Below are 13,913 nucleotides of genomic sequence, written 5' to 3'. Positions count from 1 at the left end.
GTAAGATGATTATACAAAATAACAAACTTTATACTGTATTATTATATCAGCTCGTTTTAGTAATTCACAACTCTTTCATTTTCAGTTTAGTTGTTCAGCATACATCACTGCCTGTGCAGCCAACTTCCTGGGCATTGCACGGGCAGATTGATGATGTCCCAGGATTTAACCTGGCTGCTGACAAACTACAGTGGCTCTATATGACCTTGCAGAGAGAGTAGTAGAATTCTCCTGGTTGGCTCCTAAACAGGAGGAGATCAACATGGTGGCCACAATTGCCCAACAGGATGATGGCAGCCAAAAGAAATATCCTTTCTGTCATTGCAAGGAAGGTAAAGAAATGTTAACACCAAAAGTGCAATTGTGGGTGGTCAAATCATTGTTCAATTTAAACTGCACAGTGTACCATTTGGAGGCTCTTTTACATTGTTGTTGAAGTAGTAGTTGCACTTTGTTATGGACATACCGGTAGCTCACACATGGTGAAGATAAAGGCTAATAATAAATAGTCTACTAAAGACCGCAACTTCAGATGGGAGGCAAGTTGTTTGTGATTCACCAAGCCTGTTATGTTTCCTCAACAGAAAAAGGTGGAGAAATGCTACTGTGCTCCAGCTATGACTGTCCTCAGATGTGGACCCGCACTTGGCCTGTACCAAGCTTCCATCTGCGCCAAAGGGGGATTGGTACTGTAGTCCCATCTGTGAGGACAGTTCTAGTTATATTTATTGCACATGCCATAAAAAAAACAAGGCAAAATGGTGCAGTGTCATCTGAAAGCTCGATGCCTCCACAATGAGTGGTACCACATCCAGTGTTTGAGGCCTGTGGAGCGTAAAAAATCTCGAGGTATAATTTACTGTGCGTCTATTGCTTGACCTCGATATAAGTTAATAATCAATGAAACCATTTAATGACATTATGATCGCATCATGTCATGTGTCTTACTTAAGAGTAATCTTTTGCATTTCCACTAAAAGGTGAATGGTACTGCTCACCAGAGTGCCATCAGGACAAGAGTCAGGACAGGGTCCTGAACTACACCAAGGCATGCACTCATGTGGAGAGGCCTTTGTCACATGGCTGGACTGTGTCAGAGAGGGTGATGGTCCAGGATTACTGCAGTTCTGGAAACATGACCTTGTGTCCTTTTGGCAAGGCAACCACCACAAGTACTTCATACTTGGCAACAAAATGCTAACTGGTTGGTATATAGTATGGCGGTAACAATTTGATTACAGTATGATGCAATGTACATCTATAGTGGTTTGTGTCTTTTAGATTTTTTAAGCCTTGGTTTATGTTGTCCCTTGGTTTATGTTGTCCATTAGGAATTGAGGGTTATTTGCCCGAACGGCTCAGCATGGAGATGGTGTGGGGTAGAGTGGCCAACATGAGTGGTGGGCCTGGGAAAAATATTCCTTTGGATCTGTCCAATGAATTTATGAACAATGAATTCAAAAGGTATGCCTTCAATCTATTAACAGGGTAGGAATTATGTTTTTAGCCAGTTAACAGTTGTATTATAAAGTACAAAGCTAACTTTGTGGTGTTTTTGTTTTCTCTCAGAAACTCTCAAGTGGACCCGGGGGCGCTACACACCAGAGCAGGTGGCTAGGTGTGCGGAAATGTCTGGCCCATTTGGGAAACATTTCGAAGAATTCTTCCTGTCCTCTGGGATAGGCCATTTCTCAGGCTCCCAAACAACCCACACTGTGGCTAAACAAGAAGCGGACATTGCTGCCTTTGTTGAAGAATACCAAACTGATGCCCTGTTCTCCTACACACCAGGACGACAACACCAGACGTTTGAAAACTTCACCTATCCACAGTCCATCTCAAAGCCAGACAAGATGGGGAAAACCATCAAACGTCTGGCATTTGAGATCGATCTGTGGGACCGGAAGAATTTAATGTAACGTGAGTATGATACTTACTTACAGTACACTCTATAAGTAATATGAAAAACCAACAAGCACAATATAGACAATGCAAACAGTTGAATGTCTTAATGGAAAATATTAATAATAGTTAACAGACCAGATAAACAAAAACTATGTTCTACCTTTGAAATGGTTTAATGATGTCACTCGGCTTCCACATTGTCACAGACACTGCAGCAGCCTGGCATCATGATGTCATCACGTATAGCTGACTTCTTTGTGCCCTTGACAAAAAGATGGTCAAGGACCCTCTTACGGAGACAGCGCTTTTGTCTGTACTGTTCGACCAGGGAAAGCATACATAACAGGGCTTTATGTAAAGCTTATTCACTGACCCCATGCGTAGATGTACATTTTGGCATTTCCAGGCAAACCATCCCGTGCACATCTTCCTACCTCCTGCCAGTATGACAGGAGGTCATTTGATGGGCCCCAATGGACAACATGTCTCACATCCCCTATATCTATCCCTAAGCCAAATGCCACAGTGGACAGCACTGCACACCTCAATGGGCTGTTGCATTTTGGAAAATGTGGCAAGGATTGCATCCCTTTTTCTGGTTGAGATGTGGCTGTGAAACATGTCCACAAGAAGATGCGTTGTTTTCTCTTGGTCAAACGTGACATACGGCACTGCCAAGGCTCTCCTTGATCATCCCAAATGGAGTCAATGTTGTCATTGATCGGTAAGACATAAAGAAAGATACGTTGTTGTCATATAGCTTCTGCAGATTAAAACCAAGCATTTCTTTGGTGCGGTTTCACCAATTTAGACACTAAGGGCTGGATTTTGAAGGTGCGTTTTACCATGTGGTAATACATAAATTGGCCTCGCTCTGCGCACAATCGTATTATGAAAGCCTTATCGTCCCGTGTTGAACGCACACACATATGGAATACGACGTTGCTGAATATTTTAGCATTGTGGGAGTGTCCATATGTTAATTATTTTCGCTTTGCGCAATTTGCTATTAAGCCCCTTGACCTGCGCATAACGATTAGACGTGGGTCTAGGCACCTCATAAACGCAAAAAGAATTTAAAGCACTGTTTGATTTTACACTTGAGCGGCTCTGGGACGCTGCTGGAGTGTTGCCAAGTCTGTTTATTATAAGCGGCTTCTTTTTCTGTAAAGTTGCTTGTAAATATTGGTAGTTGTGGTTGCTTTTCTTGTTTCTAAAGGTTTCTCCTAATGTTGTTTAAACCAGTGATCCTCACACAGCACATTCCCATGTCAAGGATCCCCAGATTAATGCATTTGCCCAACTTAAGGACGGCTAATACAAAAATGTAATTAAAATGTTACTTTTGAAAATAGCAGATCTACCAGCTCACAATGAATCACATTCATTCAGTAAAACTATGAACTCTGACTGCAGGCGGATATATAATGATCATTATAACAATGTGCAAGAAAATATTTAAAAAGATGGAAGGACTTTATATTTGTGGACAATCAAAATATGTTTTTTATTTTAATGTGATGTCATTAAAATTAATCTGGATATAGCAGACTCACTATCTAGAAAATAAAAACATGGCACTTCATTTAAAATAGGTTACAGACCCCTGTTATATGCGCTTATTTTGGGATTATTTTTATAGACCTATTTACTTGTTTCTATGAGACATGGCAACAGCCAGCAAAAGACGCATCCATTCTTTTTGAAAGGTTGAGATTAGAAACGACCATAATTATTTCATTTCTCAACCTTAAAAATAAATAAAAACATCTCCATAATCCTTGAGAGGTTTGCTTTCATACGCTGTATCACACTCGATCCAAGTCTTCTTCAATAAAATGCTACGAGCGAAGACCATACCATCACGGGCATACGCACCACGCATTCAACTCATTACTCATTTCAAATATAATATAATTATAATTTAAATTAAAATATAATTTTACTGGTGTTTCTCAATAGAAACAACTTATTTTGAGGCATAAAGGTGACAGCATGCAGTGCAATAGGAATAATTAACCCAAATGTGACAAAGTCATATGTCATGTCTTCTATGCAGGTGCCAGCCTGAAGAAATGTAATAATAACGATCCCCAAAGTGCGCATTCCGTATGTGACATCAGCTGACTGGTAAAGAAAATAGTACGGACATGTTGATTGGGTAACTCTCAAACACGCCTTAAACACTCCCATGACTAATTCAAGGCCGTTTTGCGCACTCCACGGGGTGTCGAAAGCGCTTCTTAACATGCTTAAAATTGCAATATGACATACCTCACGCCCCCAGCTCATATTACTGTAATAGGTAAAACGCACCTTCAAAATCTAGCCCTAATTCTCAATTCACAATATAAAACCTGAGCCTAAACTAATACTATTCTGTTTAATTGTTTAGTGTTGTATTAATTCACTGAAATAATAGCTTTGTTTCACAACCTGAAGTAGATGATGGACTTTCCTGCATCTGTGCCTTCATCCTTCAGATCCTGCACCAGCCATCCAACCCCAGCAGTGATGTCAGCACTCATGGCGTCCTGGACCGTTATATGGATGTTTGGCCTGAAAAGGATGGTCATTATTATTGAGGGGTGGTGGGTTTTTTTGTCCATGTTTGTTTTGTTTAATTATTTCATAAAAGACTGTGGCTCAGGAGGTAGAGAAGGTCGTCCAATGATCCATGGATCGGCGGTTCGAATCCCGGCTCCTCCTGTCTACATGTCGAAGTGTCCTTGAGCAAGACACTGAACTCCAAATTGCTCCCGATGTGCTGGTTGGTACCTTGCATGGCTTCCGCTGCAATCGGTGTGTGAATGGGTGAATGTAATGCGCCTTGGATAAAGGCGCTATATAAATGCACCATTTACCATATATACATTGGTAGTACAGCAGAGCCCCTCACTTCACATGGGTGTGATTTTATTGTGTATATTGTGTGTTGCAGATCAGTGGCCTTGTGTCTGCCCTTCTCCTGGTGTCCCGTAACCCTAGGGTAGGTAGTACTAGGTACCCTCTGAACCCTCACAAAAAGCGGCTTGGACTCCTCCTCATGCATTGAAGGAAGCATGAGGTCAGTCCGTTGCTGTCCCCAGGTTGGCAGAGGGAGTGTAGCACCCAGGATTACACTAAACAATTGACACTGGGTGAAAAAGATGGGTTACCAAAAAAAAGTGGAAAAGAATGTGTCTGCTCTGAGAATGCTATAGGGTTCAATCATCAAGCTGTCTCACACTACAGAAACAGAAGATAGGTCCCTGACCTATGGGCCACATGGCTCGAAACTGTTTCCCAACAGTTATTGTGAGTTGTAAATTGTACAATCATATTATTAATATTAAACACATTAAACTGAGATATACCTGTTGCAGCTGACAGATACAGTTAACACAGATTCCTTATCAAGATTCATAAGGTTGATGATATCATCCACCATCTCCTGGGTGGCAGTGGCGGTAAGCATCAACACAGGGCATTTTAGGATGGCCCTGACTTCTGGCACTCTCAAATATGCCTCTCTAAATGATTCTCCCCTACAAATATAAAAATAACACATGGAATTCAATAGTACGGAATGTAAGACATTATGTATTTTATTGTGTCTTGAACTGTCAGATAGCCTAAATGATCTGGGCTACAGTATGTGTAAAAATATGCACTCGATATGTCTCAAAGAGGGCATTTCTTTGGAGCAAATAAAAATATATTGTGGCATTTATGTTTTGTTTGCTTATTTCATTACTTAATCTAAATCAATACGCTAATAATAAGTATATACTGTACTTTACCATGAAGTGATGCAGTGAACTTCATCAACAGTGACCAGACACATTTTATGTTTTTTGCTGTTCAACCATTCCCACCAAGGGTCCACAAACAGGCTCTCAGGTGAAATGAAGAGCATCTTGATGCAAGAATCTCTGTCACAAAATGATCGAGTAATATCATTAGAACATCAATCCGTCTGTATTAGAGAGGTATAAGATTGTATACAAGGTTTACTCACCAAGTTTGATGTGGGATATCACTATGGATGGCTGCAGCTGGAACCCCAAGCTTTGCCCAATGTGTTACCTGATCTGACATCAGTGCCTTAAGAGGGCTTATAACGAGTGTGTAGTGCTCACTACCTGGATGTAGCTGGATGTCGATACAGGTCAAATAGAGACTCACTCATTGATATATACAAAAAGGTGACTTGACTTGATATAAACATACCTTGTCCATTAATTGACCAACAAGTCCATAACAGGCACTTTTTCCAAACCCTGTCGGTAAAACGCCCAAAACATTGTGACCCTTTAACAGGTATTTACTTGCGCAAGCAGAGCGCGCAAGTAATCATTTCGCTTGGTCTCTTCGAAGTGAAGCCAAGTTTTCTTCAACCGTAAGTCTGTGCCTGGTTTGCTGGGACTAGTTACAAGTTACAAGTTACAACATTACGTCATATACACACCATGTACTCTGGTCCCAGTTCTCAACGATGACGTAATGTTGTAACTGGTCCCAGCAAACCAGGCACAAACCTACGGTTGAAAAAAACTTGGCTTCACTTTTTGGAACCAAGTAACCACAGTATACTGCTAATCAAATTACAACTACATACTCTGTATGTAGTTGTAATGTGATTTGTAATTTGTAAATCTGTGCCTGGTCTGCTGGGACCAGACTACACAGATGACCATATCTCTTACGTCATCACTGAGAGCTAGTCATACATATACACACCGTGTACTCTGGTCCCAGCTCTCAAAGGTGACGTAATGTGGTATCTGGTGGGACCAGATTATACAGATGACCATTTCTCTTACGTCATCACTGAGAGCTAGTCATACACCGTAAGTGTATGCCTGGTTTGCTGGGACTAGTTACAAGTTACAACATTACGTCATATACACACCATGTACTCTGGTCCCAGTTCTCAACGATGACGTAATGTTGTAACTGGTCCCAGCAAACCAGGCACAGACTTACGGTTGAAAAAAAACTTGGCTTCACTTTTTCGAACCAAGTAACCACAGTATACTGCTAATCAAATTACAAAGTTACATACTCTGTATGTAGTTGTAATGTGATTTGTAATTTGTAAATCTGTGCCTGGTCTGCTGGGACCAGACTACACAGATGACCATATCTCTTACGTCATCACTGAGAGCTAGTCATACATATACACACCATGTACTCTGGTCCCAGTTCTCAACGATGACGTAATGTTGTAACTGGTCCCAGCAAACCTTGTGTTTCAAGTGTACAATCAGGTAGCGTGCGCATGCTTGCTCAGAGGTTAATCAATGAGTATTGATTAAGAGATCACATTAAACGAGAGGCTGGATACAATTTCCCTGGCGGAGTCCAGGTTTTTCGGTATCCATATTTGATTGTACACTTTTCCACATTATAAATACAGTATCAGATGACGTTGTCCTTATATGACAAAAGAGTGGATTGTTGTATTATAGTGTTCTGATACTTGGTACTGTGTTCGGATACTCGGTACTGATACGTGCAATGTACTTGTATGTATGGTGTACTGCCTGCCTGAATGGTAACATAAGAAGAGAGCTGTGTTAGGGCACGCTGAAGGCCGCTGCTGGCAGGCAGGGATTGTGATGTCTAGTCTGTGACGTCATTAGGACATGAAGTATCCAAGATATATATGCTGCTGTAAGTGGAATAAACCTTGTGAACGTTTTGATGTGACCAAGTCTCGTGTCATGTTAATCTTCTCCCGGGCCGGCCTGTCTGTCTGTCCGCCGCCGAACCATGGAAATGCCAACCGGGTCGTCACACACCAGAACCAGACGAGGGTCCAATACGTAGAATACAGTTAATCATAACAGTTGGTGTCAGAAACGGGACAGATAAGAGGTGAGTCACTTCATATTTTACTCTTCATTAGAGAAAAGTGTCTCTCCTCTTACCTGGTAATATATAGGTTATGATGCAAGGTTTACCTTAGTTAAACCTTGTCTTTTTTTTCGTTCCCACAAGATTACATGCTTCCAAATTTCATTGGTATAGACCCTAAGTGGTAATTTAACATTTAAGTGACTTATACAGTTTTTGTTTTTTTTAGTGACGTGACAGAGTTAAGAGATAAGACTGTTTGGGTTCAAGCAGCAATATGGTTAGAGTCCATATATAAGCCTAATGAGGTTCATTAGCAAAAGACTGCGTAGTTATAGATACGCGCAGCAATATGGTTAGAGTCCATATTCAGCCTGGCGTTTGGTACGCCAGCAGGGTTTATTACACTCTCCTTGTAGTAGGTCAGTGGTGCTAGTGCATGCATCACATGCTAGGGTTAACAAAGCCGGACGAGTGCTTCCGTCCGCACAACAGCTGTAAGTATACGCTGCAGTCTGTTGTTTTTATAAATCTGTTAGATGTTGTCTAACAGGGTACGTCTGTGAGATAAGCGTACTAAGCCTGTGGTGTGTTTCCCACAGCAAACTTTAGTTACACTCTGGTCATAGTCAAAAGTCACTGCTAGATTTAGCTACCAATTTCAAGGTAGCAGTGATAAGGGCTGGTGTGTGAACAGACATCGTTTGAGCATTCCATGTGGTTGTCCATTCTTTTGTGTTGTGTATTGTTTGTCTTGTTGCAAATGGAAAGTCAAAGTTAAGCTACCCCCAGAAAGAGGGGTGGACATGTGCAAGTAACGTGACGTTGTGTTTCCCAGTCACGCTTTAAGAATACACAGTAGTTGCCACATTCATCCAAATATGCCATGATGATATTGAAGTGGGCATATAAGAGTGGTTTAACGTGTTATCCCTGGGGTTTTCATATAACACTGGCATGCTGCTGAGCTACACTCTGTGTATTGAGTTGAATGTTGGCGATTACAAAGTTAAAACAACCCCTAACCTAAGGGGGCTGATGGATTGAATAAGTGAAATATTAATCAGTATTCAGTGAGACAACGGCGCTTTTCTGTTTCATTTCACTTAATTGAGTGTGCAAAATAGCCGATCTACCAGTGCTATAAATAGCCAAAAACTGAGTTAGGGAGGGGGATTGGGCTCCCCTGAACCTAGCTCAGAACAGGGGACGGTGGAACCGTGAGGTTCCGAGGGCACGTTAAAGACTTTTTATAGTGCTGGGGAGAGCTACTGAAGGCCTCCGTGTCTGATGAAGGGTGAACTAACACCCTACCGTGGTATCCTCTAGTCAGCGCACTCGTCGGCAGTAACTCGCAGGCGATGCGTGGTACGTGGGCGACAGCCCACACCTAGCAGAGGGTTCGTACGAGACGGCCTCTGTGAATAGGCAAGGCCAGTGAAAACGGTCAAAGTTCGAATAACCCATAGCTACGTGGGATTCGGATGAGACCGTCGGATTCCTCCTGGGTGACTAATCATCACTACGGGATCAAGGAGCTCGCTATCGACTGCGTCTCTGGCCGGTGGGGTCACAATGGAATTAAGTCCAAGCCAGTTGCTTGAAAGATAGAACTGGTGGCTTCCGTGCTCCGCTCAATGTACAGTCAAGCCGTTGTTAGCCGAAAGCGAATGAGTTAGTAGGCGAGCAGCGCTCTTTGTGATCGGCTGCCTTTGAAAAGAAGGAGCCGGGAAGCAAGGAGGCTTGAGTTCTCTGTCCAGGGTTGCCTGGGGGGAGACCTCAGGCGGAAAGGGGTCCAGCCCGGGACTGCACCCTCCACAGAGGGAAGTCCGAAGGACTTAAGTGGTTAAGAAAGGTCTCCAGCCTATTAATTAGAAGGCAGCAGAAGCTGCTATATATATATATTGGTGTTTATATAAATCAAATATAAGCGCTGGAGAATCAAGTGTAAAATGTACCTTGTATGGCAGAAATATAGTAATCTAATGTTTGATTAGTGTAAAGTGTCTATTTAGCCTGCCCTGTGAGCTGGAAAAGTCATTACACCAAAACGTACTCGAAAGAAAAGGAAGGCCTTAAAGTATGGACCAGAAGCGCATATAAAGTTCTGAGAAAGCTGTAAGCGTTTTTGGTTGGTAGAGCCCGTTAGAGACAAGGGTCATCTTTTCTGTTCAACATCGTGCCATGGACGGGAGAGCGCTGAGGCGTATCCATGGTAGCCTGTTGATACTTTGTCATCGTTTTCTGTTCAACATCGTGCCATGGACGGGAGAGCGCTGAGGCGTATCCATGGTAGCCTGTTGATACTTTTCGCCAGCACACTCAGGCCTTATCAGAAGAAGAGAGAAGCTATCTTTTTTTTTTTTCACTGGAAAAAACTTCCCCCACAGTCGGTTTAGAGAGAATCACTCCCTCACGAAGCCCAAGGTCAATATGTAGCTCTCAGTATGAGAGCTAATAATCACTGAAAAAGCAAATATAGGCCTGGTATGATTGGGCACATGTATTGTGCGTATAGATAAATAATATAATAATAAAAAGATATCCTTAGAATAAGGATTAGAAGTGCTATAAAGTTTTTTTTGGAGAAAAAGTTTGCAACTCAGTATGAACGCTGTAGCTTAGAAGCGGAGACGTAGAACTCATCTTTTCTGTTCCGCACCTCGGGCGCTCAAGATGGCGTAGCCATGGTAACTTGTCGAGACCTTATCAGCAGAGACAAGCATTCTCTGACCCACAGTGAGAAGGGAAATTCTCAATGGGCCAAGAGAAAAGCCGGGAGAGCGTTGACGCAGCCAACTGTTTATAACTCACCACACACAGCAAAAGAGTCCCTTCACGGAGTGTGTTATCTCTTATCTCATTAAGCCAAGGTCATATACATGTAGGCTCAGACAATAATAGACCCTTCATTATGCCAAGTTAGGAGACTGAATGGAAGTCAGTCAAGATATTAAATGGGACAAATGAAAACATATTATAGCCATAAACATAATGCCATGACATATAGGAGCATAAGGAACAACGCGGTGATGAGACATTGACCACTGGACATAAGTGAAGTAAACAAATAAAGTGAAATAGATCTGCAGTGAAAGTTAAAGAAAGTTGGACTGGTGTAGTTCTTGTGACTTGACAGAGTTTGGATAAGACTGCGTTGTGTTTCACGCAGCAAATGGTATTAGTCCATATTTAGTCTGGTGTTTGGTATACCAGCAGAACAGATTTATTCTGTGTGGTTCCACTCTGATCATTTGTATAAAAAGTCACGGTAGATAGAACATATTAGGGTCCCAACTGAGGTATCAGTAGAGAACTAGGAAGGGCAGTTCTAGAAGCTCGTAAAGGCCGGTAAGGCCTCATTCACTGTCGGAAAAATAGCAGATCTACAAGCTCGATAATGGCCGTAGGGCCTCGTTCACTAAGTGTCATAGCTCAAAATTGGCCAGGTTAAGTACATTTACTTCAAGTTTAAGTAGTATGTATCAAGAAATGTAAGCTAATACAGGAAGGAAAATTAGTAATTATTCCGTTATAATGCAGTAATTGGTGGAGTTCCAGTCAAAATACAATCATTAGACAGTTTTTTAGGTTGCACCAAATCGATGATCCCAAATTTAGAGTCCCAATTATGGAGGGGGGGTGTGTTGAATATGAATCAGACAGGCCTGAAGCATAGAGCCTAGGTACTTTAGAACCTAAGTAGAGACCATAATGGAAATGACTCAGGGAGGTCAGGTCATATCTTAGGTGTAGTTCAGCCTGTTAAGCGCCTTGGTAGGTCAGTTCATATTCTAGGTGCAGTCAGGAGGCACCATCTGTGTGTAGTTTTCTCATACAACTACACAAACACACATACACACACACACACACTAAAAGGAAGTATAAGATTAGTCAACATTTATATTCAAAAACATTTTAGTAAAACTGCCACATTCAAAAGAAAGCCTAAGTGGTATTAGAAGTGTTTGGCCTTCCCATTTTTTTTGTCACATCTAAAAGCTGAATCAGCCCATGCACCCAGCCATCACCCACCCAGCCGGGGATGGGTGATCTCCATGCTGAAAGTCAATGTGAGAATATGGTCATGTCCTTTTTGTGCCAAGAGAGCGGTTTTGGCACTGAACTTTGGGGACATGGGGTTCGGGGGACACATGGATGTCATGCGGTGGTTTGTGTGTTAAGCACACACGCGATTGAACTGAACAATGAACCTGGACCTTTTCTTTTTGTACTAAGAGAGGAAGCAGAATGACATTTTGTGGAGTTTTACCACTGAACATTTCTTTGCACTGAACTTGGGAGTGTTTTGTGCCGGGGGGACACATTGATGTCATGCGTTTTTGTGTGTTGAAACCACACTAAATTGAACAATGTTGTTTTTGCATGCCACTTCTGCATCACGTGACTACAGGCAGGGTTGGAGGTCATATCTACAGCAACAGCGGAGAACGATGTGAGATGGGAAGATTAAATATTTATTTTACCAGTTTTATGGAGGAATTCGGAAAAATGTGGCAAGTTTTGTTCACATTTAAAGAGTTAGAACAGCTCTGAGGCACGCGCACACACAGAAGGATAGACAACAGAGAAATTGTTGGGGCTATTAAGATAAATTTGTGTCTTGTTCAAAGGGAGGTGTGCGTGTACATACGGCAGATACGTGTGTGCATGAGGGTAGAGTTGACATTTTTTAGTTGTATTTAAAGGTCAATAAGCCAAGAATTTCATGACTTAAAGATATAGTGCTAATTCATCCTTTAGCCCAGAAGTGTTGGTGCAATTTATAAGCTCAGCTGTAATCCATTTGGAATGGAACTCCGCCGGTATAAGTGTAAAAAGAAATAAAACCAATACTGTATAGATCCTAGGACCAGTCAATAGTGAATTACAAGTAATTGTGTCCCATGGGGTTAGTCCAACTTTAGGCCTATAAAGTCCGGATAAGTAAGGGCAAATGTGGAGACTAGGGGGAATAGAAAAGTTTAAAATAATAACCACAGTGTATTAAATTAGTACAGGACTACAGCACATACACCCTATATAACATATACCGGTAGGTCCCATTCAGTAGATACACCTGTGAAGGAGCGGATATATGCTCACGAATAAATCGATCTTGAGACAGACGATTTTGTTTTGGTGTTTTGGGACAATGTTATGGTAAGGTTAGACAAAATAGGTGTGTAAGCGTTTGTGTAGTAAGATAGTCAGTGCACTAATCTAGTCAACAGGCCTGAAATAATTTGTATTAAACATTAAGTGTGGTTAGAAAAAAAAACCAAGTCGAGTTTATTAATTACTAAGTTCAAGTTGTTAGGGCAAATGTGAACACTAAGGACAATAGAAAAGTTTAAATTATGACCACAACATGTGGACAATAGACAGTGTTTTAAAATGTAATGCAGTGCTGCAGCACAGCACACACCCTATATATATAACAGATACCGGTAGGTCCCAGTCAGTAGATACACCTGTTAAGGAGCAGAGATGCTCACGAATAAATCGATCTTGAGACAGACGATTTTGTTTTGGTGTTTTGGGACAAGGTTATTAAGTTTAGACAAAATAGGGGTGCAAGTTTTGTGTAGTAATATAGTCAGTGCACTAATTTAGGCAACAGGCCTGAAATAATTTGTATTAGACACTAAATTAGTAGGGAAACCCCAGTTGAGTGAGAGAAGAAGAGTTCAGTTGAGAGAAGTCTTTAGATTTTGGCTGGGCGGGTGTTTCTTTGCATTTTCACACATGGACGCATGGTTGTGAAGTTGGGAGAAGCCGCGTGCAGTTCAAATAAATAAATAGCAGTGATAAATAGCTACAGTGTTGATAGCAGCGAAACAAGGAGTTAAATGAATGTTATTCAGGATAGAAAATCGACAGTGTGTCAGGTCAGTCAAGGTATAAAGGACCAGAGAGGAAAAATAATGGTCAAGAGTCTGACTAGTGTGAGTGAATTGGGCATTAGTAATATTAGGGGGCTCCACCATGGTTTAGCAAGCGTGGTTAAGAGTGGACAATTCTAACCCTAATATATTTCTATTTTCACAGAAACACACAGGAATGCAGTCATGCTGAATCAGGACCTGAGTCGGCTGAATAACTATCATTCATGTTTCTATCTCCCCAAACGCCATTTTTCATGAAATGTGTCTGGTTAATTGTGT

Source organism: Protomyctophum bolini, assembly GCF_963924005.1.
Source record: "Protomyctophum bolini genome assembly, chromosome: 19".
NCBI classification, from domain to species: Eukaryota; Metazoa; Chordata; class Actinopteri; order Myctophiformes; family Myctophidae; genus Protomyctophum; species Protomyctophum bolini.
Note: the sequence above shows the minus strand (reverse complement) of the source record.